The following is a 27,330-nucleotide window of genomic DNA, read 5'->3' as shown; positions in this document are numbered from 1 at the left end:
TTGAATTGAACATATTGACACAATAATATAATTTTCTTCAATATCATGTAGAGGCCAAGACTATTTATTTGAGACATTTTTTTAGAAGTGATCAAATTGTGGACATATTCACCAAATCACTTGAAAGAGAAACTTTGAAAAGTTTAGAATGATCCTTAAGCTCGTAAACACTCCTTCAACATAACACGGGGAATGTTGGACACATAATCCTACAATACTTTTGTATCATTATAAAAAATTGTAAATAGTAAGAGAAATACAAATAGATAGAAAAGTTTGAAAGGCCAAAGAACCTCTTGGAATATGAAACTAAAAGTTATCTCATTATATTAAAATTAGATTCATACTAATGGAAAATCATTCTATCTCGAGTTATCTCATCCAATTTTGAATTGTCATACACACACACAATATATAGATATATAGATATATATATATTCAAATTCTTCTCATGAAAAACATAATTTAATGACCGGTGAAAATTTTCTAATATAAATTCTATAAATTTATTCTAAATGTGATTATATGTAACCATTTTCAAACTATATTTGATAAAATATACCCATTTTGGAATTTATGTTGTATATAAAAAAATTCAAATTCTTCTTGTTTAAAACATTATAGATTTCATATTGCCAACTTCATAAAGTTATTATAAATTTGAAAATGTGTAGTAGTTTTAAAATTTATAACAAAAAATATTTATGAATTTTAATTATCAATATTCGATATCAATGTCTAAAATGAAAAATCTATCACTTATAATTTTTAACAATATTTTTCTTATATTTATTTAAAAAATTAAAAATTTTATAATTTTCCATAATATTATTTAGTTTTTTATTAAAAATTATGAAGCATTTACCAAAAAACTTTTAATTTTATAAATATATAGATTTTATCGACATTTTATATTGAAAAAATAATAATAAAATAAAACAAATAAAAATGAAACATATAAAAATAAAATATAAAAAAAATTATAGAATTTAATAATTTTATTTTTACTTTAATAATTTCCATAACATCTATCACTCATTTCTTTTTTATCTTAAAACATTTTCTCTTTTATCATCCCTTTTCTATATCACTAACAATGGTGTAGTTTTAAAAATACAAATATAATAAGTGTAGTTTTGAAAATAAAATACAATTGAATCCATTCTTTTTAATCTTAAACATTTTTTTTATTAATATCCCTAACAATAAGTTAGTTTCAAAAAGACAAATACAATTGAATCTCCATTAGAATAACTTTAGGACTTTTACAAATCTTGCACTAAATAGATTTGATGTAGTTTTAAAAATACAAATCCAATTGAATCTATTCTTTTTAATCCTAAACATTTTTTTTTTAATATCCCTAACAATAAGTTAGTTTCAAAAAGACAAATACATTTGAATCTCCTTAAGAATAACTTCAGGACTTTTACAAATCTTCCACTAAGTAGATTTGATGCTTTTTCCACAAATTGGTTCAGTAAAACCATAGTTGTCATAGACTTATCTATGAAATAAACGATATGCGAATGCCTAAGTTTCCATCGTAAGATATAGTGTTGGAGTCGGTATAATTTTAACTTATGTCAATTGCACATTCCCGCTTACAACAAAGTCAACCTTTTGTTTTTTCTATTGAAAAAAATTGGAAATTCAACCTTCGATTTTACTTTTATTTTGATTGTTGTTTGAATGCACCAACTTTGTTATCTCGAAATGAAATATTCCCTTGTTGATACCATCAATTATGTGGTGACAGATAATTACGTGATTGGTGCCACCACTAAGAAAATCGTATCGACGGAAAGATACTAATACAAAAAGTGCACCGACAGTAAGCGAAGAGAGCAACCGATAGACATTACAAAGGCAAGCAGGGATGGAATTTGCTGGTGAAATGTCCATTCTTTGGAAACTGAAAATAGATAGATAAGTAGATAGACAAGTAGATAGAGATCTGAAAATAGTCAAATTTAATAAATAAATTTATTTTTGAAATTCCAACCTGATTTTAAGTTTCATTTGAACTAGATTTTCTTAATTTTAAAATTTCTTCACATTCCAAAACTTTATATCAAAATTCTAAATTTTCTACCTTTTTAACTATCAAAGTCAATATGATTAGACGGCTTCGAACCTGCTGATCGGAAAAAAATCATTGCTGCGCGACAAATCGATAGGACAAACTCGTTCAAATTGTCAACCGCTCAAAATCCCTGATTCACTGTCATCAACAAAAATGTTAATGTGAAAATGAACATTGAATTGAATGGAATTTGAAAGAAAGTTAATTTAAAAAAAAATATATTAAATGAACACCCACGTAAAAATGGATAGTAAAAATAAGTCATCGGTAGATCATAAGAATACAGTGACGGACCGACGTTTAGAATACGAATAAAAAATAAATTCACTGGCAACACCGGGGATGGAATTTGACGAATAAATTGTTCATTTCTTAGTAATTTATTTATCAGATACAATTTAAAAATTTCTCTGAAATGGTGAATTTCGAGAAAGTGTAAAAACCGTCACATGGCTGGATATGTTCTGAAATTCCAACCCTGTACAGCAGTATAATGGCGGCAAAACATAATCTCATTGACACCACTGACGGCCAGATATTTATATTTATACCGAAAAAGTACACCGACAGGAAGCAGAGAGAGAAACGGATAGAGATTATAATTGCAAGCTTCATATGGATAGAGATTCTTTTCAATTCTAAAATATCTTAAACTTCCAAAAGCAAAATTCAATACAAATCCTAAATTATGACTTCTACTATAAAAATGAACATGATTGGACGGCTTCGAAGCTGCTGATAGAAGAAGAAGAAGAAAAAACAACGCTGCCCATGAAATAAACTATAGGGTTTCCAACGTAAGATATGGTGTGGGGGTCGGTACAACTTTAACTTTTGTCAATTGCACAATCCACGTACAGCTAAGTCAACGGCACTACACTGACCGCAAGATATTTATATCCAAAGTGCACCGAGACAGGAAGCGAAGAGAGCAACCGACAGGGATTATAATTCCAAGTTTCATTTGGATAAGAGGATAGAGATGCTCTTCAATTCTATAATTTCCTAATTTTCCAAAATATTAGAACAAAATTCTAAATTCTTACCTTCACTATCAAACTCAGAAGTCAGCATGACTAGACGGCTTCGATGGTGCTTACATAAAACAAAAATCATTGCTGCGGACAAATCGATAGAAAAGTTACGTTTCATAACCACTTCTAATAGATAATAATAAGATATGGAATCTTTAATGTAATAATGGGACTATTTTGGGACTTTTTTTCACATTTTGACGATGTCCTCAGAGTTTCTATACTCATCACTCTGAGGGTAAACAATGCCAATCTAATGTGAAGGTTGCTTTGGCTTTTTGGGGAAGGTTGAAAAAAAAAAAAAAACAATAAGTAGATGAATAGATGTTAGTTTTATGAGGCTGTTACGCATCATTTTTATATTTATTCATAATGTATTATAAATAATTGTTTATATAATTTCTTTTAAGTAAAATTTATAAATATAAAAATGTTGTAAAAAATTTAATAAAGTTTTCTAGACTTTATAATATTTGGAAAAATCTTCACTATGAGTTAAGAAATTTAAAAGGGAAGTAAACTTCTATGGAACATAGAAGTGTGGAAGCATTCATAAAAGATTAAAGAGAAAAGGATGTAGTCCGTCAGAAAAAAAAATGGATGTGAATAGTTGAATTGGATAGAGTTGGAATAGTGATGAAACATAGACACTTTGACTTATTTAGAGAAAATGGATGTAATTAATGGCAAAATAAACTTAATGGATTCAAAATAAAATAATGTTGGGTATAACACATTATGTATATCAAAAGTTGATTTTTTTTGGGAATTGATATTAATTTCAAAATAATGTTAGGCATAACACATTATGTATATCAATAAAAAGTAGCTTTTTGTTGCGAATCAATATTAATTTTAAATGGACAACACTCAATAACACCATAATATTTTTAATTCTAGGTATATGGGTTAGCTTTGGTTTCTCAACTAACCAGTATATATCCATCTTATTCACATATCTAGCAAGCGCAAAGAGAGAACAAATATGAGGCACAAGCCTCTTTTAGAGTGCAAAAACTAAAAATAAGTTTTCACTTTGAGAGATTTGATCATTCTTAGTGCTTGATAGATGCATGGTTAAAACAATATTTATACTTGGAAATAAATCTTACATTAGTATACATGTGATTTGGTTTGTTGGTTGGTTGGATTGTTGAAATATTTTCTCAACAAGCGATCTCCTTTTTGGAATCTGTTGGATCTCATAAGCACTATATATGTTAGAAGTAATTTGGTTTTGAATGTAATATACTAAAAGTTTTGTGTGTCCTGATCTCCTCGGTTGGATATCATAAGCAGTACATATGTTAGATGTAATTTGGTTTTGAATGTAATATACTAAAAGCTTTGTGTGTCCTTTGTGTTATGTCTGCTCCTCAAATTTCTATTTTGGTATCAGAGTCTATATTGGCTTGACTCCCTCAAGGGAGGGCTCATGGAGATGGAAGAAATTTGAGGATTGAATTATTATTCTATACATATATAATTAGTGTGTGAGAGTGATTGTTTTATGATTGTTGCAGTATTGACACTATTGTTTTGTGTCTCCGTAAGCATGATTGGAAGGTGCGACGAAGAATATTTCTGTTAATAGTGTCGTGGGTGAAAAAAACATTAATGTTCATAACGACCGCTACAGTTGAGGCCAAATTAGTCTATTATAGTCAGCGTTCGTAAAAGAAATAGTCTTCCAATCACCAAGAATATCTCATTGTGACTACCAAGAGGGTCGGGGAGTGATTAGATAGGTGCTACAGTGCACGTTGGGCAGTCGAAGGATTTTTCATTTATCAAGCTTGAAATAACATTCTTTGGAAGCACAAAGGATGACTTGATTCCTAAAAGTGTGGTTGAATGCATTCCACAACACTTTGATCTCTGTATAACTAGTACTGAATGTAAAATTCCTCGGTCCCAAAAGGTACAGCGTGAGCAAATGTTGTGGCAACAACATGAAGAGAGACGACAAGAGAGGATGTTAAAATTTCAGGATCAAATATTTATGTTAAAAATAATGATGAAGTAATTAAGGATTTGTCCAATCTGGCAACATTTTACAATGTGCTAAATTTTTTCTTGAACCCAACATTGTGTCCCAGGGCATGGATCTGTCTCTCATGGAAGCCATGCACTGGAGGAAGCCTTTGCTGGCCATTGTAGCACTTCTATTGTAGTTATAGTTCGACATGGTCAAGTTCTTATATGAAGGAGTACATGTGGCCCCAATTATACTAATCTAGAAAAACTAATTAAAGGGAAGATTCAGTCGAGTGTATAGCCTGTGTCTTATTGGTTTCACCATGCTTCCCTTCTCCACTGATCTGAAAATGGGGCTCCTAGGCTTCTTGTCTAGCTTACAAGAACCTCACCCACTATCAAAGCTTGAATTTTCCCAAGTATTTAATGATTAACCAATGTGGAATTAAGAGGTGCTTGATAATATAGTGTATGCTGATAATTGTTTAAAATTGATTATATGTTTTAGAGTCTGTTGTTTGTGATGATATGTGAATGTGCTTAAACTAATATATAAATGCATATAACAGTGAATAATGCAACAGTAAAATCAAACACATAAGACAATGAAATAATTAGGAGTTCACCCACAACTCTTGGGCTATGTCTCAGTGAGCTCTAGCCAACTAAACTAGGCTCTCTGGGATTATGGTGTAAGTCTTTTTTACAAGCTCTTGGCCCAACTCCTACTGTTTTGTACAAAAATAGTTGGTTCAGACACCATTTAATCCCCTCTGGCTCTTGAAGCTCTGGCTCTTGAAGCTCTGGCTCTTGGCTCTTGGCTCTTGGCTCTGGCTCTTTGGCTCTTGGTTCTAGCTCTTGGCTCTAACTCTGGCTCTTTGGCTCTGGTTTGGGCTCTTCGCTCTGACTCTGGCTCTTTGGCTCTAGTTTGGGCTCTTGGCTCTGACTCTGGCTCTTTGGTTCTTTGGCTTTTTGCTCTGGCTTCTTTCTGCCCTCTGCAAGCTTTATGCTCTTTGGCTTTTCACATGAACTTCAAGTGACCCCAAAGGCTCCCTCAGCTGCTCTGCGTAGTAGCTCTTCGGCTCTCTCTCTCTCTGTGCTCTCTCGGCTCTTTGTTGCTACTACTTTCAGCATTCAGCAACAAACAACAACTTGGCCACCATTCAACAACTCAACAACCCTTGTTATCTATCGTTCTGTGGCTTTTAAGCCAAATCGCACTGCCTGTTCATTGTCCCTCTCGGGCTCCCTGTCTTCTAGCCATTCCTTTGTCCCCAATCATGAGGAATCATTCCCTTTTCACCTCTGTGGCTCTCTGAGCTTCATAACGCATAGGTGTAATGGCGATTTCCAATGGAAAGGGACCCCTGCACAGGAAACTTGTCATTTTTCCTTCCTATTCTAGTTCGCTCGAATCCCTTCTTTGAGTGTTAGCAATCATTGTTAAACGCTCTCAGGGATGAATGCCACCTATTTCCCAACGGAGTTATCGACACTTTAAATTCTCCAGAAACACTCATTCTATGCTAACACAGGAAAACACCGAAATACACGGAAAAATCCACAGAAAACAATGTTCCCGAACTTCAAATTTCCATAATCCCACTTTATATCCCTATCGGGTCTGCCTGCGAATCACTATCGCATGTCACAATTGACTTGCCCCTTTGTATTTCGCAATACATTAAGACTGCGAAATTACATATAAAACATGAAAAATCCCCGCTTGTCGGACTTGAAATATTATACAGAGGAATTTCGGAACCCTTTAGGGTCCGTAATATCACATCGCATATCCATATCTATATAACCCCGCTCCATGGTAATGTGCCAACACGATACTTCAATGCGACAAGTCACAATCGTAGATCACTCATGCCTCGGGCTTGTGTAATGCTCCATTATGGTCACCGATTGCGATATCGCTCCATTGCAATTGCTGATTGTGATCCACCTGTCACCACCGATACGATATGCTAAACAGATTTGGACCGTTGATCAGCCAAATCCAACGGTCCCTATTCCTTGTTCCTTTGACCTCCGATAGGTTGTTTTCTCATGTTTTCGGCCTCTAATAGTGTTATCTGTTGATGCGATATTTCGTCTTTGACCAATCAAATAGGGCCACGTGGCCCAATCCCGGCCTGCCATTTGTTAGCTGTGGATTGGCCTATGAACTTATACTAAAAATCAAAATTTTCAATATAGTTCAAAATTTAATGAAATTGCCTCCTTTTCTAAGTATATTAGGCAATTTTCATTTTACAATAACTCCTTCATCCGAAGTTCGTTTTTGCCCATTCAAGTTGCGTTGGATTCAAAATAAGAAGATCTCTGCAGTGAGAATATTTCTGGGAGCAGCCTGTGACTTTCATTTTCCTCTAATTTACAAAGGATTTGTGCCATTTGGCACCTTTTACCTCTTGCATGAAGTCTTTTAGACTTAGAGGTTTATCTAGGATCCATTTTTGGATCATTCGCGCATGAAATCCGCTTTATTAGGAGGTGGTCGGTGTTAGACCAACATTTTCAGCAAAACATATCATAGCCATATAAAACAGAGTTTTTACTAATACAATTCAATGTGTAAATTGCAAGTGCATAGTCACATAATTTGATTGGAGTGTTTTTGGTTGTCATCAACATAGTTGGATTGTTTCCTAAGTTGATTTGTTATATTTAGTGCAGAAAATTGTAAAGTGCAGAACCAATTATTGAACAGTGTTGCATAACTCAAGTTAGTGGTTCTTGGTGCTCGGAAACCCTTGAACACATCACTAGTTTGGTTGTGTTTACATATTATGACAGTTGAATGTTCTTGGTGCTATGAAATCCTTAAACAACGACTATAGGTTATAGTATGAGATTATTATGTGATAGATAGGTCAAGTTGTATGATCAAGTTTCAAACACATTCAATATCCATACTTCCTTCCTAGAAATTAATGGATAGTCTAAAGTGAAATATCTGACAGATGGTGGTTGGTCCATAGAGTGGTTCATTACTTGATAGCTTTTATCGTGGAATCCATAACAATCCAATTATGTTAATATTATTTATATTACAAGATCGTCAATCATGGTCAAAGGTAGTTGTACCTTAAATGGGTCAATTGGGAAGCTTGAAGATTGCGGTGGAGAAAGAAAGTGGTCCGTGAAATTTCTGAGTGGGTAAAAGTTCTAGTGACGACCATATCAGACATATGAGACTTATAAGTGAAATGTAATTTATGATTCATATAAAATTAAATTAGTAATGTAAGCATTAAGGGAGGACATGGAAATAACGCTTACATTAGTATACAAGTAGATTTGGTTTGTTGGTTGGTTGGGTTGTTTAGATATTTTCTCAACAACCAATCTCCTTGTTTGGAATTTGTTGGATCTCATAAGCAGTATATATGCACGATACAGTTTGGTTTTGAATTTAATATACTAAAAGTTCTATGTGTACTCTATGCTATGTCTACTCCTCAAATTTCTATTTCTAATGTATGCAAAACAATATATGCATAATATTTTATTATTTAAATTACATTTTTGAATTCATAAATGGTTCAACTACTTGAAAATCCTACTTGTCACTTGGATTGTGTAAACTACACAAGTTAAACTTACAAGTCCCAAATATTTGTTGGATTTAAAAGGGGCCAAAATGAAGAATAGTAAGTCTATTTTAACAATAAGGTTTCTTTTTCTTTTTTAACCATATGAAATAATACATACTTAGTTAAAATTGAAATATTTTACTTAATATTAGCATTGAAATATTTTATTTGTGGAGCTTATCCACATTAATTTATTTTCAGTTATTGATATATTTTAAGTACACCTCAATATTACTTAGCTCTACATATCCAAATATTTATAACTCATATAAATTTTTTTCATTATTATAATTATTATTTTTAAATCCCACATACCAATTTTACATTAAGAATGGGATGAATTACATATAATTACTATTATTACTAAGTAATCAATTTTTTTAACTTTCAATTATTCTTATCACATTACAATATTTAATTATCATTAGCATTTTTTTTTTTAACTTAATCTTATCCAATATAAGTGGTTTTTTTTTTACTCTATCTCTCTATAGTTGTTATAAACATATGTTACTTCACATGGACATCAAAATATTTTATTTATTGCAAAGAGAGAAAGTGAAATATTTTCATCAAATTTCATTCATACCAGGTTATCATTTTTGTTTTTATGATATGTGACATTATTTTTTTATATAGAAAACATTCAATTTTTACTTTAAAAAGAAAGTGTTAACATGAGGTTGAGAAGTGGAAGCAGTTACACATTTTCCGCTGGATTGTAGAATGTGTCTCTAGGCACATAATGAATCTAGAGTGAAATATTTTTACCACACCTCCTTCATATTGGTTTGTAATACACAGTGAGGGTGGAACCTTATGTTTTATAATACTTATTATTATTTTTGTTTTTTATTATACTCCACATTTTTTTGTATTTTGAAAATATGTAATTTTTATTTTAAAATGGACACATGTGAACTTGAGGTTGAGCATGAAAAGAATTACACATCTTCATTGTGTTGAACTACTCAGCTCGGTAATGAATCTAGAGTAAAAAAAAATTACGACATCTCCTTCATATTGGGTTGTAATACATAGTGAGTGTGGAATTCTTGTCTTATAATACTTTTAATTAAAAATAAGTAAACATATATTCATTTTTATTTTTTATTATACTTGAAATTATGTTTCTGTTTAGAAAACATTTTAATTTTATTTTAATCAATTGGATATTGAAATGGAAGGAATTACACATGTTCCTCATACTGGATCAATGGAGTAGCTTGGATCATCTTAAAAAGATATGCCAAAATGAATAATCAAAACATGTTTGAAAGTTTTCATCCTAAAGAGGTTGGAAAATTAGGTTCCACTAAACAAGATGTATGTGATGTAAATAACTCCAATTTAGGGGATGTAGATGATTGTGAATTGAATTTATTTATTAATTCTAATCCAAATTCTTTGAATAAATTATTACTCATGATGAGTGGAAAGAAGCAACGCATAAGGAGTATGATGCTCTCATTAAGAATGTGATATTGAATTTGGTGGATTTTCCATTCAAAACCTAACCAATAGTTGCAAGTGGGTCTACAAAAACAATTTTAAATTGAATGGCTTACCTAAAAATCACAAAGCAAGGCTCATGGAAAAGGGATTTGCATATAAATAAAGCATTTATTATGAGGAAACGTTTTCCCCCACCACAAAATGGACCACCATCTAGGCTCTATTTTCCTTAACAATACAAAATGGATGGAAATTCTATCAAATGTATTGAATACTACTTTCTTGAATAGAGACCTAAAAGAGAAAGTATTCATATCTCAAAGAAGAGGTTTTCTTAAGAAGAGACAAGAAAAGAAAGTATGTAAACTCATCAAATCCTTACATGGCTTGCAACAATCAACACCATACTAGTATGAAAAGTTAACAGAGCATCTTCTGTAATTGAATTTCAAACACTTTAATCTTGATCATTCAACCTTGTTGATCAAGAAAGTTGGAAAAAATATTATATATCTTGAGTATTATCTATACATGACAAGGAGCAATGAAAGTTATATGGCATCCATAAAGAAGAGTTAAAGAAATTATTTGACATAATAGATTTGGGACTTTTTTTTGGAAGTTTATGCAAAACCATTGTGAAAGATATTATTTTGCAACAAAAGAAAATATGAAATTCTTGAAGGGAACTAACGATTTTAGACTCAAGTATTGTAAGGTGGATGACTTCAACTTGATTGGATATTCTAATTTGTATATTGATGGGGACAAAAAAAATGGAGCGTCAACTTCAAGCTATCGCATGAGTATTAGATTAGCAATTGTCTCTTGGAAGTCATGCAAATAATCATTTATAGTAGATTCCACAATAAAGGAAAAATATGTTGCAACTATGAATCCAACAAGGAGATTGTATGACTCAAGAAAATACTTGAAGATTTGTAGGAGAAACAAGTGAATTCTACTCTACATGTAGTTAACAAAATAATATTACAATCAAATTAGTCAAGAATCTCATATTCCAATTTGAACTAAATACATCAATATAAAATATTAATATCATGTAAAGACCAAGACTATTCATTTAAAACATTTTTCCTTACGTGGTCAAATTGCGAACATCTTCACCAAAATATCTAGAAAAAAAGAATTAAAAAAATACTTAATATAACAAACACCTCTTCAGCTTAAAAAAATATATTAAATACATAATCATATAAGTTTTTTTTTTTTTTTGTAATTGTAAATCAATGATAGATATTAAAATAATATGAAAGACTATCAAACTTATTCAGATATAAAAATAAGAGTTCATCATTTTATTAAAAAATAATTCATACTCATATGGAAAATCATTAAGTTATCTCACTAAAATTAAATTCCTCTCATTGCAAATTTTACAAATTTGACGATGCCTGACGAATTTTAAATATAAACTATATAAATGCATTATAAACTTAAATAGATGTAACGATTTCAAATCTGTAATGTATATGTAACTATTTTCAAATTTATGTTGAAAAATGTTTATATTTTTTAGTTATGAACATTTTGATATCAATGTAGAAAATGAAATAGGGCATCATCTCTAAGTTGTTAAGTTGTCATTGTTAGTTAAACTTTTGGAGCTTTTCTCAGAATTTTTTTATTATTATATGTAAAAAGATTAAATTTTTTCATATTTAAAAAAAAAAAATCATTTATTTAATAATTTCCATAATATTTATCACTATTTATTCCTGATATAATATTTCTTTATACCTTCCACTTTTTATATTTTAATAATAAGTAATTAACCTTGATAAAAAACACTCAACTGAAAACATTTTTCCCCTCTCTTGTGTGAAAGATTTGATGCTTCTCTTACATGAGAATAAGTGAATCTCCCTCAACGCCCTCTCCGCCTTCCTTGACATAAGAATAAGTGAATCCCTAAACGCCGGCCCCACATTCCAAAATAAACATTTTACTATTCTTTCACAAAACAGATTTGATGCCGGTTGTTTAGATAGATTTGATGTTTTTCCCAAGGAAAAAAAATAGACAAACCATATTTGCCTAAGATATTTTTAAAATAAGGGATATATTTTTGTTTCTAAGAAGATATATAAAATTATATGATTTTGTTTAATAATTATTTTTTGGTTTTTTTAATTGTACCGAGAAGTTCTCTACAATTTAGTATAAAAAAGATGTTAAAAATTATACTTATATTAGCAAATTTATAAATAAAATATTATTAATATTATATGATATTTAATTCTTTTATATATATATATATTAAAATTATTTTATTGTGAATGGTAAACCAAATATTTCAATATCTATATTAAAGAAAAATAAAGTAATTCTATGTTGAGTAGATGATGTTTAACATCAAGCATATATAGAAAGAGAAAAAGTGAGAGAATTTGTATTCTATTAATAGGTTCTTTTTAATGTTCTTTCTAATTCAATTCATGTGGGAAATTTGTATCTGGATTTGATATATAACATTTTAAAACATATTAATAATAAAAATAATTAAATATATGCATACAAGAAAAAATAATAATTACAAAAGTATTCAATGTTTGTGTATATAGTCAACGTAAATCCATCTTAATCCCTATCTACTAAGCATCTAGAGGGATCAAATCTATTGATATGCAAACTTCTTTTAGAGTGAAAGAGATTTGGTCCCTCTCTGCACTTGGTAGATACGAAGTTAAAATGGATCTATGCTAGTTAAAATTCGATAGTAAATTCTTAATGAAATTAATTTAATAAAAAATTAAAATACTAAAATTATAAAGTAAAAACAATTTAAATTTACATTCTTAACTAATTCTCCTAGTAAATTGAAAAAAAAAATTAATTTAAAAAAATATATATTAAAAAAATGTTATTAAAAGAATCCATGTAAAAATTGATTGCTCATCGATAAGATTTTTTTTTAAATAGACAAATAGGTAAAGCCCTAGCACCAACATGACACAAGATCGGTCCTTGACTACTCCCTATAACTTCCATGTGCAACTGCATCACTCTTAAGCCGACTAGGTGCAACTGCAACTTAAGCCGGTTAAGTGCAACTGCAACTTAAGCATAGCGCACGGGTAAGTAGAGGTTTGATCTAAGCTAACATGACGTAGGATCATCCTCCGACCACTGCCACTATAATCTCCAAAAGCAACTACACAACCCCTAAACACATCGTACAAATAAAAGTTTGACCAAGTGAATGCGTTAGTAACATGATTACTAGCCAACACGTTGCAGCAAGTCTCACACCTGGGGTGCCACGGCAAGATATCCCTGGGATGCCAGAACAAAATATTTAGAATGAGCTTAAAAAATAATTTCATCGACAACAACAAGAGTCAAATTTAACCAAGAAATTGCCTATTACTCTGATTTTCCTATCCAATAGGATTTAAAAATTTATAATATTATTGAAGATTTTTAAAAAAAATTGTAAATAAAGAGCCTAAAATCCATGAAATTTGTTCTCAAATTCCAACCATGAACAGTAGTGTAATGGCGGCTAGATATTTATACCACGCAAAACTTGATCTCATCGACAGCACTACACTGACAGCAAGATATTTATGTTTATACCAAAAAAGTACACCGACAAGAAGCAAAGAGAGCAACCGACAGAGATTATAATTGCAAGCTTCATTTGGATAGAGATTCTTTTCAATTCTAAAATATCTTAAATTTCCAAAAAAAAATTCAATTTCAATCCAAATTCTAAATAATGACTTTTACTATAAAAGTCAGCCTGATTACACGGTTTCGAAGCTTCTGATAGAAATAATAATTTCTCCTTATTTGCGTAAATAATATTGGTTCAAAATGTGTCGAATAAATTAGAAATACTAAATGTCATAGTCAAATTAGTTGGAAGAATTATCAAAAAATTATGGAAATTCCGGTTATATTTAGAGAAAATCTGGCAAAGTTTTTGTAAATCCGAGTTATAGTTGTTAAACTTTTTTGATGGTGCTGAATCTATTTCCACCATACAAACAAGATTCAAATGTAAGAAATTCTACATTTTCAACAGTGATTCTGCATGCGGAAAGAACTGAAAAGAATCGTTGAAACTTAATGCCCAAGGATACGAATTACCTCTAGCCATTGGTGATGTTTTGATGCAGGCCACAGTCCACTTGCTTCTTCTTCAGCACTCCAGCTTCAATCCAAAGAAAAGAAAAACATACAAAATTCTGAAGGCACTTCCAAGCTCTGTTATCTCAGCTAGATGGTGTAAAAACTGAAGGGGATTGAGACATGAGCTTGGGGACCAAACAGATGAACATATAGCTAAGCTTCCATCAAGCTTCTAATAGCTATGTGTTATATGTCCCACAAATCAAGGCAGAGAACTCGAATCAAAGTGATGGACCACTTTAGTAGCTCCCAATTATAAATTTAGTAATTGCAGTTGATTTTCTTAACTTAAGGAAACTACTGCAGTTGGTTTCCATAAGTTAAGGAAAGACTGCAATTCCATAATTGTAGGCAGCAATTGTGTAAAATTAATGGAGCTAACATTCTCCCACTTGGTCCATACTTCCAATCTTAATGTCTCAACTTAAAAACCATTGATAATCTGTATTAAGTAATAGATACATGAATCATGGCGATAAGTCCTCTAATGACGAGTATTATCTTCCATGTATTACTATGCATTTATTCTTATTATAATTTATGTGGCAACAATTTCTTAATGAATAAACCTTATGTTTATTCTTGGTCCTTCTTAAATGAATTTTCTCAAATCAACTTAAAGTGCACATAAATATGAGAAAAAACATCACAATAATTAAGGATTTCATTAAAATAACATTGTCCATACAATGAGAAACTACATAAAGGAACCAAGTCCCATATTCAATACATGATCCTTGAATTTAAACGGTGGCATGCCCTTAGTCAAAGGATCAGCGATCATCAACTCAGTGCTGACGTGCTCAATGACCACTTTCTTTTCTTTAACACGTTCCCTTATAGCTAAATACTTAATGTCGATGTGCTTATTTTGACTCCCAATTTTATTGTTTTTAGCCATAAAAACAGCAGTTGAATTATCACAATATATTCTCAATGGCTTAGATATAGAATCCATAATTCTAAGCCCAGAAATGAAATTCCTAAGCCATACACCATGTAAAGTAGCCTCAAAACAGGAGACGAACTCGGCTTCCATAGTGGAAGTGGCAATCAAGGTGTGCTTGGCACTCCTCCATGATACAGCTCCACCGGCCATCATAAAAATGTATCCTGATGTTGATTTGCGTGAATCAAAACATCCAGCAAAGTCAGAATCTGAGTAGCCAATTACTTCCAAGTTGTCCGTCCATCTATACATAAGCATGTAGTCTTTGGTTCCTTGAAGGTACCTCATAACTTTCTTTGCAACTCTCCAGTGGTCTAAACCTGGATCACTCTGATATCGTCCCAACATTCCCACAACAAATGCAATGTCAGGTCTTGTGCAGACTTGAGCATACATTAAGCTTCCGACAGCAGAAGCATATGGAATGTTCTTCATTTGTTCCCTTTCATAGTCGTTCTTCGGGCATTGGTTCAAATTGAACCTATCACCCTTCACAATGGGAGCTACACTTGGTGAACAATCCTTCATCCGAAATCTCTCTAAAATTTTATTAATATAGGTTCCCTGTGACAGACCCAAGATGCCTCGAAATCTGTCTCTATGGATCTTAATGCCAATGACATAAGATGCCTCACCCATATCCTTCATATCAAAATTTTTAGAGAGGAATTGTTTCACCTCATGTAGCAAACCCTTATCATTGGTTGCTAGCAAAAGGTCATCCACATATAAAACAAGAAAACAAATTTTACTCCCACTAACTTTCAGGTATATACATTGATCCATAATGTTTTCTACAAAACCAAAAGAAGAAATTACATTATGGAATTTCAAATACCATTGGCAGGATGCTTGTTTTAAACCATATAATGACTTCTTGAGCTTGCAAACCAATTGCTCACCATCACTAGAGGGGAATCCTTCAGGTTGTTTCATGTAAACCTCCTCCTCTAGATCTCCATTAAGAAAAGCCGTTTCCACATCCATTTGATGCAACTCCAAGTCAAAATGGGCTACTAATGCCATAATAACGCGCAAGGAATCTTTCTTAGATACAGGAGAAAAAGTCTCCGTGTAGTCGATTCCTTCTTTCTGAGTGAATCCCTTAGCAACAACTCTTGCCTTGTATCTATCAATTTGTTTCCCAATGAGTCTTTCTTTGTCTTAAAGACCCATTTACATCCAATGGATTTTGCACCATTAGGCAACTCAACAAGATCCCAGACTTCGTTACTCTTTATGGAATTCATCTCTTCCTTCATGGCATTGTACCATAGTTCTGATTCTTTTCAACTCATGGCTTGTGAAAATGACTCAGGATCATTGTCGGCTCCAATGTTGTAGTCAGATTCTTGTAGATACACAACATAATCATTAGGAATTGCTGATCTCTTAGGTCTAGTAGATCTTCTTAATGTTGTACCATCATCTTCCTGAGAAGTATGTGGTTCAACTTGTTGTTCAAAGTTCCTTGCAACTCTTGAACTCCTTGATCTACTAGAATATCATCAGCAGCTTGTGGAACTTCAACAATTGGTTGTTCAACACCAGTTTGTACTTGAGGGGTGCTATGAACAATAACCAATCTATCACTTGAAGTGGAAGGTTGAGATTCTGAATGATCCTTCTCAGAAACTATGTTTCTGGTTTGATCGCTCCCACTGATCAAGTCATTTTCAAGAAACTTTGCATTTCTTGATTCCACAATCCTAGTGCTGTGAGATGGACAATAAAATCTGTAACCTTTAGACCTTTCAGCATATCCAATGAAATACCCACTAATGGTCCTTGGGTCCAGCTTCTTCTCTTGTGGATTATAAATTCTCACTTCAGACGGGCATCCCAAACGCGCATATGTCGCAAACTCGGTTTCCAACCTTTCCATAATTCAAATGGCGTTTTAGGAACCGCCTTGGTTGGAACTCGGTTTAATATATACACTGACGTCTTAAGTGCTTCAGTCCACAAGGATTTAGGAAGATTGGAGCTGCTAAGCATACTCCACACCATATCCAATAATGTTCGATTTCTTCTTTCTGCTACACCATTCTGGTTGGGTGAACCAGGCATGGTGTATTGGGCAACAATCCCATGCTCTTGAAGAAACTTAGCAAATGGCCCAGGTGCTTGTCCATCTTCTGTGTATCTACCATAATATTCTCCACCTCTATCTGATCTCACGATCTTAATTTGCTTGCCGCATTGTTTCTCTACTTCAGCCTTAAAGATCTTAAAGGCATCTAATGCTTCACTATTTTTATGAAGCATGTAGAGATACATATATCGTGAGTAATCATCTATAAAGGAGATGAAGTATCTCTGACCATGTGAGTCCATGTCTGGACTACATATATCAGTATGTATGATTTCTAATATGTCTGAACTCCTATTGGCACCTTTCTTTGACTTGTTGGTCTGCTTTCCCTTTATGCAGTCCACACAAGTCTCAAAATCAGTAAAATCTAGAGTATTAAGTATTCCTTCATTTACCAATCTTTTAATTCTTTCTATGGAGATATGACCTAGTCTCCGGTGCCATAATTTAGAGGAATATTCATTAATAACACATCTTTTAGTGCCAGTGTGAACATGCATTGAATCATATGTGACATTGTTTTGTAAATTAATGCAGTAAAGACCATTAGACAAAGTACCATTCCCAACATAATCAGATTTATAGAATAGACTGAAAGATTTTTCTGAAAAGTTTAAGGAATATCCAGAAGGTACAAGCCTTGAAACTGAAATCAAGTTTCTAGAAAAACTTGGAACATAAAAGGTCTTTTCTAACTCCAAAACAAAACCACTACTTAAAGTTAAATAACATGTTCCTATAGCTTCTACATGCGAGCCCATCTTGTTTCCTGATAAGATGCTTTGCTCACTTCCCACTGGCTTCCTGAGGTTTTGCAAACCTTGCAAGGAATTCAAAATGTGAATTGTTGATCCAGAATCAATCCACCATGTGTTAATATTAACGTTAACCATATTAGATTCATAACAAACAAATGAGATTATTTCCTTAAGTTCGGGAATGTCACAACGAATTTCAGAGAAATTTGCAGGTTGTACTACTGCATCAAAATAAAGAATCACATGATTATGTTAAAATTGGGGCTTAATAAACTTTCATGTTTTACCAATGTAAATCATCCTAAAAAGAACTGAATCAAATGACATAAAAATTTCCTGTGGGCTAAATTTTCAATTCAAACAGATTCAATAAAACTTTATGATAAAACTTATTAATTCATAACTCCTGTGGGTAGGTTATGAAATTTTATCCTAATTAATTACATAAATATAATAAAGATTCCTGTGGGATAAAATTTATTATATTCAGTGTAATTAATTACAATTTAATGTCTAAATAATCTTTATGTGATCTAACCAAACAAAATATATAATTTTATTTAATTAAAGATGCTGTGGCTATTCTCTAATTAATTAAAATTATATGGATCACTAGACATTATTTTGCTGCATAAACAAAACTTAACCAGAGAGAAAAATAATGTTTACTGAAAGGAGTAAGTCAAAATGACATTTTAATAAACTCCATATAACTGTAATAATTTCCCAGAAAAATCAAAATCAAGGTTAAAGCAGTCAGCATTACCGAAAATGACTACAAATTGATTGTTCAATTTATAAACTTAACCCGGAGATTGACTGAAGCAGCGTTGATCTACTTTGCACTTGCATAGCAAATGCAGTTCGAAGGCTAGCTGGCTTGACTTCAGGCTCCGTCCTTAAGTTTATAAAACAACAAAAATTGACCAGCAAACAAGCTATTTTGCTCACAAGATAAATAAAATTAAAATCAAATTTACATTCCTTAGTCCAACTGTCCCATAATTTATTTAAGACTAATTCTTAAATTAATTACAAAATGGGCTCTAAAAAGTTATAAATTATTTCTTTAAATAATTTGCAAAAACTGCAAATTTGAAATAATTTGAAACAAAAGACTAAACCATTTCAAATATTGAAATATTGAAATATTTAAGAATGCATAAACTATTTCCTTTAACATGACTCATATCAAAAAGAATAGACTTCACAAACATTTCATGTTCATACCCGAGACTTTGGTGAGAGCCTTTATGTCATGAATGTGGAAATCTAGGTATTCTGTTCAATTAATGTTTGAATTACTAGAATTTTATGGCACATACTTACAAACATTATGCACTTCAATTTGTGGTTGTGCATGATTATGAACAATACACATCATAGCCTGCCGAAAACACAAATTTTCTTTGTGCAGCACAAGGGCTTCATAGGCCTTGAGAGAAATGTTTTGGATTCCAAAAAACGTGGATATGGAGGAAGTATAAAACTTCAAAAGTATCCCCATATGAAAGTGAAAACTGAGGTTATAAAATTTCTATCAAGATGCAAGTAAAATGTTCGGACTGTAGGGATAAGATAAGATGGAATCTGTAGGTTAAGCCTCAAAATCAATTTCATTAAGAATATTGGCACTGCATTTCATATTCTGGCTGTTATATTGCTGCTGAATAGAAAACAGAATGAAAAGAGGACTATGCTGAACATAAAAAGATGCACGTGAACAGAATTCTAAAGAATTGAAAACTTGGTTTAATACTGTGTAGGTACCGGTTGCAGCAGCAGTATATTATGAAGTCATGTATGTTAACGTCCACATTTCTCAAGATACGGCTTCACGGATTGCTAGCATCAGACTTTGGATAACAAATGAATTCAGACATTCTGGCATTCGTGATAGTGGAAGTCGGGTATTTGATTACTTAATGGGAATGTTGAAAGGGAAAAAGCCCGTCTTCTAATCCCTTTTCCAGCCCTCTCAAAAATATAACATGTTTCACGTTATATTCAGTTTTGTAGCCAAACACTTGCACAAGAATGCAAATCGAGGATGCGCATGCATGGAGGGCGTGAAGTATGTGTGAGGGAGAACCGGTAAAAATAAATAAATTATTAAAGAATACTGTAATGCATAACATCCCAATCACATCAAATTTTATCCCCATCATATATGAAAAATATTCTCTCCACCGTCTTATCTTGCCGACACAGAGCGCCTCATGATCATGGATTTTATCCGAAACGGTTTCGTTAAATACGATAGTCACGGCTTAGAAAACCAAAAGCATAATAAGTGTACAATTACAAATACAAACCACTTCAAAGTATTTGAATCGCACACCAAGGCAGAGATAAATAGACTGCTCTGATACCAAATGTAAGAAATTCTACATTTTCAACAGTGATTCTGCATGCGGAAAGAACTGAAAAGAATCGTTGAAACTTAATGCCCAGGGATACGAATTACCTCTAGCCATTGGTGATGTTTTGATGCAGGCCACAGTCCACTTGCTTCTTCTTCAGCACTCCAGCTTCAATCCAAACAAAAGAAAAACATACAAAATTCTGAAGGCACTTCCAAGCTCTGCTATCTCAGCTAGATGGTGTAAAAACTGAAGGGGATTGAGACATGAGATTGGGGACCAAATAGATGAACATATAGCTAAGCTTCCATCAAGCTTCTAATAGCTATGTGTTAGATGTCCCACAAATCAAGGCAGAGAACTTGAATCAAAGTGATGGACCACTTTAGTAGCTCCCAATTATAAATTTAGTAATTGCAGTTGACTTTCTTAACTTAAGGAAACTACTGCAGTTGGTTTCCATAAGTTAAGGAAAGACTGCAATTCCATAATTGTAGGCATCAATTGTGTAAAATTAATGGAGCTAACATTCTCCCACTTGGTCCATACTTCCAAACTTAATGTCTCAACTTAAAAACCATTGATAATCTGTATTAAGTAATAGATACATGAATCATGGCGATAAGTCCTCTAATGACGAGTATTATCTTCCATGTATTACTATGCATTTATTCTTATTATAATTTATGTGGCAACAATTTCTTAATGAATAAACCTTATGTTTATTCTTGGTCCTTCTTAAATGAATTTTCTCAAATCAACTTAAAGTGCACATAAATATGAGAAAAAACATCACAATAATTAAGGATTTCATTAAAATAACATTTTCCATACAATGAGAAACTACATAATGGAACCAAGTCCCATATTCAATACATGATCCTTGAATTTAAATGGTGGCATGCCCTTAGTCAAAGGATCAGCGATCATCAACTCAGTGCTGATGTGCTCAATGACCACTTTATTTTCTTTAACACGTTCCCTTATAGCTAAATACTTAATGTCGATGTGTTTATTTCGACTCCCACTTTTATTGTTTTTAGCCATAAAAACAGCAGCTGAATTATCACAATATATTCTCAATGGCTTAGATATAGAATCCATAATTCTAAGCCCAGAAATGAAATTCCTAAGCCATACACCATGTAAAGTAGCCTCAAAACAGGAGACGAACTCGGCTTCCATAGTGGAAGTGGCAATCAAGGTCTGCTTGGCACTCCCCCATGATACAGCTCCACTGGCCATCATAAAAATGTATCCTGATGTTGATTTTCGTGAATCAACACATCCAGCAAAGTCAGAATCTGAGTAGCCAATTACTTCCAAGTTGTCCGTCCGTCTATACATAAGCATGTAGTCTTTGGTTCCTTGAAGGTACCTCATAACTTTCTTTGCAGCTCTCCAGTGGTCTAAACCTGGATCACTCTGATATCATCCCAACATTCCCACAACAAATGCAATGTCAGGTCTTGTGCAGACTTGAGCATACATTAAGCTTCCGACAGCAAAAGCATATGGAATGTTCTTCATTTGTTCCCTTTCATAGTCGTTCTTCGGGCATTGGTTCAAATTGAACCTATCACCCTTCACAATGGGAGCTACACTTGGTGAACAATCCTTCATCCAAAATCTCTCTAAAATTTTATTAATATAGGTTTCCTGTGACAGACCCAAGATGCCTCGAAATCTGTCTCTATGGATCTTAATGCCAATGACATAAGATGCCTCACCCATATCCTTCATATCAAAATTTTTAGAGAGGAATTGTTTCACCTCATGTAGCAAACCCTTATCATTGGTTGCTAGCAAAAGGTCATCCACATATAAAACAAGAAAACAAATTTTACTCCCACTAACTTTTAGGTATATACATTGATCCATAATGTTTTCTACAAAATCAAAAGAAGAAATTACATTATGGAATTTCAAATACCATTGGCGGGATGCTTGTTTTAAACCATATAATGACTTCTTGAGCTTGCAAACCAATTGCTCACCATCACTAGAGGGGAATCCTTCAGGTTGTTTCATGTAAACCTCCTCCTCTAGATCTCCATTAAGAAAAGTCGTTTTCACTTCCTTTTGATGCAACTCCAAGTCAAAATGGGCTACTAATGCCATAATAACGTGCAAGGAATCTTTCTTAGATACAGGAGAAAAAGTCTCCGTGTAGTCGATTCCTTCTTTCTGAGTGAATCCCTTAGCAACAACTCTTGCCTTGTATCTATCAATGTTGCCCAATGAGTCTTTCTTTGTCTTAAAGACCCATTTACATCCAATGCTTTTGCACCATTAGGCAACTCAACAAGATCCCGGACTTCGTTACTCTTTATGGAATTCATCTCTTCCTTCATGGCATTGTACCATAGTTCTGATTCTTTGCAACTCATGGCTTGTGAAAATGACTCAGGATCATTGTCGGCTCCAATGTTGTAGTCAGATTCTTGTAGATACACAACATAATCATTAGGAATTGCTGATCTCTTAGGTCTAGTAGATCTTCTTAATGTTGTACCATCATCTTCCTGAGAAGTATGTGGTTCAACTTGTTGTTCAAAAGTTCCTTGCAACTCTTGAACTCCTTGATCTACTGGAATATCGTCAGCAGCTTGTGGAACTTCAACAATTGGTTGTTCAACACCAGTTTGTACTTGAGGGGTGCTATGAACAATAACCAATCTATCACTTGAAGTGGAAGGTTGAGATTCTGAATGATCCTTCTCAGAAACTATGTTTCTGGTTTGATCGCTCCCACTGATCAAGTCATTTTCAAGAAACTTTGCATTTCTTGATTCCACAATCCTAGTGCTGTGAGATGGACAATAAAATCTATAACCTTTAGACCTTTCAGCATATCCAATGAAATACCCACTAATGGTCCTTGGGTCTAGCTTCTTCTCTTGTGGATTATAAATTCTCACTTCAGACGGGCATCCCCAAACGTGCATATGTCGCAAACTCGGTTTCCAACCTTTCCATAATTCAAATGGCGTTTTAGGAACCGCCTTGGTTGGAACTCGGTTTAATATATACATTGACATCTTAAGTGCTTCAGTCCACAAGGATTTAGGAAGATTGGAGCTACTAAGCATACTCCGCACCATATCCAATAATGTTCGATTTCTTCTTTCTGCTACACCATTCTGGTCGGGTGAACCAGGCATGGTGTATTGGGCAACAATCCCATGCTCTCGAAGAAACTTAGCAAATGGCCCAGGTGCTTGTCCATCTTCTGTGTATCTACCATAATATTCTCCACCTCTATCTGATCTCACGATCTTAATTTGCTTGCCGCATTGTTTCTCTACTTCAGCCTTAAAGATCTTAAAGGCATCTAATGCTTCGCTCTTTTTATGAAGCATGTAGAGATACATATATCGTGAGTAATCATCTATAAAGGAGATGAAGTATCTCTGACCATGTGAGTCCATGTCTGGACTACATATATCAGTATTTATGATTTCTAATATGTCTGAACTCCTATTGGCACCTTTCTTTGACTCGTTGGTCTGCTTTCCCTTTATGCAGTCCACACAAGTCTCAAAATCAGTAAAATCTAGAGTATTAAGTATTCCTTCACTTACCAATCTTTTAATTCTTTCTATGGAGATATGACCTAGTCTCCGGTGCCATAATTTAGAGGAATCTTCATTAATAACACATCTTTTAGTGCCAGTGTGAACATGCATTGAATCATATGTGACATTGTTTTGTAAATTAATGCAGTAAAGACCATTAGACAAAATACCATTCCCAACATAATCAGATTTATAGAATAGACTGAAAGATTTTTCTGAAAAGTTTAAGGAATATCCAAAAAGTACAAGCCTTGAAACTGAAATCAAGTTTCTAGAAAAACTTGGAACATAAAAGGTCTTTTCTAACTCCAAAACAAAACCACTACTTAAAGTTAAATAACATGTTCCTATAGCTTCTACATGCGAGCCCATCTTGTTTCCTGATAAGATGCTTTGCTCACTTCCCACTGGCTTCCTGAGGTTTTGCAAACCTTGCAAGGAATTCAAAATGTGAATTGTTGATCCAGAATCAATCCACCATGTGTTAATATTAACGTTAACCATATCAGATTCATAACAAACAAATGAGATTATTTCCTTAAGTTCGGGAATGTCACAACGAATTTCAAAGAAATTTGCAGGTTGTACTACTGCATCAAAATAAAGAATCACATGCTTATGTTAAAATTGAGGCTTAATAAACTTTCATGTTTTACCAATGTAAATCATGCTAAAAAGAACTGAATCAAATGACATAAAAATTGCCTGTGGGCTAAATTTTCAATTCAAACAGATTCAATAAAACTTTATGATAAAACTTATTAATTCATAACTCCTGTGGGTAGGTTATGAAATTTTATCCTAATTAATTACATAAATATAATAAAGATTCCTGTGGGATAAAATTTATTATATTCAGTGTAATTAATTACAATTTAATGTCTATCGGCCTGGAGTATGCCGTAAAACTGCTTCTGCTTGGCTAAGAGCTCGTCTTCCTCGGACGTAAGGAAACAGGTTAACGGCCCAAGACCCAGAGGCATCTGGCAGGAGTGAGAGCCTGCTCCCGATTACGGACCACCAGCAGGGTTATGCCAGGTGGCGTGGTTTTCTTATTTAACAGTGATGAGTCAACCCAGCATTCGCGGATAGCAGCCAGAGATGGCTGTCCTCACTGTTGGTTTGACACCTGAGTTGATAGGTTTTACCACCTTCGGAAAAAAAAATAAAAAAATTACAATTTAATGTCTAAATAATCTTTATGTGATCTAACCAAACAAAATATATAATTTTATTTAATTAAAGATGTTGTGGCTATTCTCTAATTAATTAAAATTATATGGATCACTAGACATTATTTTGCTGCATAAACAAAACTTAACCAGAGAGAAAAATAATGTTTACTGAAAGGAGTAAGTCAAAATGACATTTTAATAAATTCCATATAACTGTAATAATTTCCCAGCAAAATCAAAATCAAGGTTAAAGCAGTCAGCATTACCGAAAATGACTACAAATTGATTGTTCAATTTATAAACTTAACCCGGAGATTGACTGAAGCAGCGTTAATCTACTTTGCACTTGCATAGCAAATGCAGTTCGAAGGCTAGCTGGCTTGACTTCAGGCTCCGTCCTTAGGTTTATAAAACAACAAAATTGACCAGCAAACAAGCTATTTTGCTCACAAGGTAAATAAAATTAAAATCAAATTTACATTCCTTAGTCCAACTGTCCCATAATTTATTTAAGACTAATTCTTAAATTAATTACAAAATGGGCTCTAAAAAGTTATAAATTATTTCTTTAAATAATTTGCAAAAACTGCAAATTTGAAATAATTTGAAACAAAAGACTAAACCATTTCAAATATTGAAATATTGAAATATTTAAGAATGCATAAACTATTTCCTTTAACATGACTCATATCAAAAAGAATAGACTTCACAAACATTTCTAGTTCATACCCGAGACTTTGGTGAGAGCCTTTATGTCATGAATGTGGAAATATAGGTATTCTATTCAATTAATGTTTGAATTACTAGAATTTTATGGCACATACTTACAAACATTATGCACTTCAATTAGTGGTTGTGCATGATTATGAACAATACACATCATAGCCTGCCGAAAACACAAATTTTCTTTGTGCAGCGCAAGGGCTTCATAGGCCTTGAGAGAAATGTTTTGGATTCCAAAAAACGTGGATATGGAGGAAGTATAAAACTTCAAAAGTATCCCCATATGAAAGTGAAAACTGAGGTCATAAAATTTCTATCAAGATGCAAGTAAAATGTTCGGACTGTAGGGATAAGATAAGATGGAATCTGTAGGTTAAGCCTCAAAATCAATTTCATTAAGAATATTGGCACTGCATTTCATATTCTAGCTGTTATATTGCTGCTGAATAGAAAACAGAATGAAAAGAGGACTATGCTGAACATAAAAAGATGCACGCGAACAGAATTCTAAAGAATTGAAAACTTGGTTTAATACTGTGTAGGTACCGGTTGCAGCAGCAGTATATTATGAAGACATGTATGTTAACGTCCACATTGCTCAAGATACGGCTTCACGGATTGCTGGCATCAGACTTTGGATAACAAATGAATTCAGGCATTCTGGCATTCGTGATAGTGGAAGTCGGGTATTTGATTACTTAATGGGAATGTTGAAAGGGAAAAAGCCCGTCTTCTAATCCCTTTTCCATCCCTCTCAAAAATATAACATGTTTCACATTATATTCAGTTCTGTAGCCAAACACTTGCACAAGAATGCAAATCAAGGATGTGCATGCATGGAGGGCGTGAAGTATGTGTGAGGGAGAACCGGTAAAAATAAATAAATTATTAAAGAATACTGTAATGCATAACATCCCAATCACATCAAATGTTATCCCCATCATATATGAAAAATATTCGCTCCACCGTCTTATCTTGCCGACACAGAGCGCCTCATGATCATGGATTTTATCCGAAACGGTTTCGTTAAATACGATAGTCACGGCTTAGAAAACCAAAAGCATAATAAGTGTACAATTACAAATACAAACCACTTCAAAGTATTTGAATCGCACACCAAGGCAGAGATAAATAAACTGCTCTGATACCAAATGTAAGAAATTCTACATTTTCAACAGTGATTCTGCATGCGGAAAGAACTGAAAAGAATCGTTGAAACTTAATGCCCAGGGATACGAATTACCTCTAGCCATTGGTGATGTTTTGATGCAGGCCACAGTCCACTTGCTTCTTCTTCAGCACTCCAGCTTCAATCCAAACAAAAGAAAAACATACAAAATTCTGAAGGCACTTCCAAGCTCTGCTATCTCA

The sequence above is a fragment of the Pinus tabuliformis genome, chromosome 6 (assembly GCF_031772625.1).
Source record: "Pinus tabuliformis cultivar Carrire ecotype Pingquan chromosome 6, CPIR1, whole genome shotgun sequence".
NCBI lineage: Eukaryota > Viridiplantae > Streptophyta > Pinopsida > Pinales > Pinaceae > Pinus > Pinus tabuliformis.
This window is presented reverse-complemented; position numbering follows the sequence as displayed.